We start from the raw sequence: 2,917 nt of genomic DNA, 5'->3' as shown, positions 1-2,917 counted from the left end.
GAACCTGTGGTAAATTTTTCACAATCAACAACAACAAGTGCGCTCTTATTTTGAATGAAGATTATCGACTTTAACTTGTCTAATAACAGATATTGACTTGTCTTAAATAAGATTATAGTATATTATAATTTTCGAATTTAAATTATTTTGTCAAAGATGTTGGAAAAGTCGATGTGACGTGTTAACGTCAAAATGGCGCTGTTCAACATCATAAATTATAAATTGTTCCCCGAGTGAATGGCAGGCAACGCAAAGCGTTAATTATTTATAAGAAATATATCTATTTTATGTATTAAATATATTTAAAATGAAGCTGTAAACAATTGAATAGCTTAATATTTTAGTATTCATTATTTATTTGAATTTTTTTTTTGTGTATTGTTTGTTTAATGTTACAAAATAATTCGAACGGATACAATGTGTTTTTTTTAAATAAAAACAATAAAAACATTTTGGAATTTAATTATACTTACTTAGACTTAATTTTACTTACTAATACTCGAAAATAACCCAAGCTATGTTAATATATAACTTTACTTAGCCATAGATCATGAAAAACAGTAATAAATATTCTATCATAATATGAATAATGCACAAAAGCTTATCATGTAACAATGAATTCGCTAATACGATTAATATAATACCTACTTACTGTTATCCAAACAGTATATTGTATTAATGTTACAAATGTACGTTTATAACATACCATGTACATCAAATAATTGATTAAAAAATAATCAATTACTAAAACCTTTTTAAAAGTAACCTTATTTTATTAAAAGGAAAAAATAACTTTTGTACATCTTAGCATGCCATTCACGATTTTGATGACTTTTAATTGCTTTGTGGTAGGGCTTTATACAAGCCCGCCTGGGTTCGTAGGCACCACACATATTCCACCACCAGACAGCAATACATAGTATTATTGTGTTGTGCCTTTACAAGCACTAGGGATATAACATCTTAGTTATCAAGGCCGGTGACCATATGGGCGATGTAAGGGTTGGTTAATATTTATTATAGTACCAATATATATATGTGATATGAGGTCAGTTACCCCTTTTGCCAGTCTAACTACCTATCATCAAAAATAATTCACTGACTATGGTAACAAAAACGAATAAACATTAGCATACAAAATAAAATGAATACCAGCACCAATATTGTAAAAAAATTAAGGAATAGCTTGTAAAAATATGTAATAATAGTCACAGTTTGCTCACGATAACACTATCCGTTTACACAAGCAAACTATTTTGCGCGAATCAAACGTAAAACCGTCTACGTATATTTTATAGGTACATTGTATAAAATTTCATACTCTATAGTCGTAGAATAAGTCAATACCGCATACTAGTAAAAATAAAATGAAATATGAACAGACAAATAGAGCGAATATATCAAACTAATAAAGTGTACGAACGTTTCAGAGCACAAAATAAAACTTGTTATTCAACTAAATGCAGTCTGCATACGAAGTTACAAGTAAACAGACGCATTTGCCTAATGTAATAGACAATATGAATTCTTAATGTTATTTCAATAATGGAAGAGTTTCAGTTATGAGTTCCATAAATAACTGAACATTGAAATAACACACGTAGTTTTGTTCTAATGTATTACTCGTAGAACTTTCTCAAGTAACTAATGCAAAACTATTCATACAATCCTGTTTTATAAAAGTTAGCGCTTTGCGGTTAGATGTATGATACGTGAACTGTGTGAAAAATGCGTTTTTGAATAGCCTTAGTGTTCAGTCATGATTTCATTGAAAGTGAAAATTCTATTAAATTAATTGGTTAAATAATAATAATAAAAAAATTATTTCAATGATCTGTGTGTATAACATTGGTTGACATAAAGGTTAAGATATCTATCATAACTTGATTTCCATACAGAATAAACAATAATTCAATTGTAAATATAATTAAATTATTTATTGAATATAACCTATGTGACTTAACTGTCAGAAAAGAGTGATTTACTGAATTTCTTGACGGCTCCTCTCTGTAGAATCTACATTTCGAACCGGTGTTCACATTAAATTTAATTGAACCTTAAGCCACCTCGAAAATGCCTGCAAGAGCTTTCTAAGTATATTGTGAATTTAAAAAAAATACATATATAGAGAAACATGTGTCGGATTCTCTTACATATGTATCCACCAACCCATACTAAAACACCAAGGTGGAATCAGCTCCAACCTATATCACTGGACCAAATCTTCTGATTAAGTCTTTTTAAGTAGAAGTATTTTCCTCGGTACAGAGCGTTACATAGTTTCAATTTACTACTTCTATAAATGCGAAATGTTATTTGTTTAGATACTACGACTTCTAATCTCGCCTAAAGCTAGCTAGGATGAAATATGGAATTTAATATTTCACCCGCAACTGTCATAGATAGCACATCACAATTTAATACTCTCTCTATCTACAACGATTGGCAGTTGGAACACATATTTTTTACTCGAACCAACTCTAATGAAAAGTATACGTCTATTTTCTCTAATATTTAATGATTAAATGAAATATAAAAATATTTGAGGTGTTTTATTTTCTCGTAGATAAGGAAAGTGAAAAGAACAGTGAAAACGTATGAGCTATGATAAATATATGAAGTAAGTAACCTTCTTAAAATAAAACATTTATCAATTTTCTTACACATTATATCATATTTTTGTTGACATTATAAACATTTTCTGTATGACCAATACAATCAAAGTCAAAGTCAAAAATCTTTATTCAATATAGAAGTGTTTGCACTTGCTTATTGATTGTCAAAAATCTACCACCGGTTCGGAATTTAGCACCTCGGACCTGAGAAGAACCGGCGAAAGAAACTCAGCGGGATATATTTTTTTTATTTTTTTTAACCATTTTCCATGTAGGTACAATGATAAGTATATTTTAGTTGT

This window comes from Vanessa atalanta, chromosome 4 (genome assembly GCF_905147765.1).
Source record: "Vanessa atalanta chromosome 4, ilVanAtal1.2, whole genome shotgun sequence".
NCBI lineage: Eukaryota > Metazoa > Arthropoda > Insecta > Lepidoptera > Nymphalidae > Vanessa > Vanessa atalanta.
Note: the sequence above shows the minus strand (reverse complement) of the source record.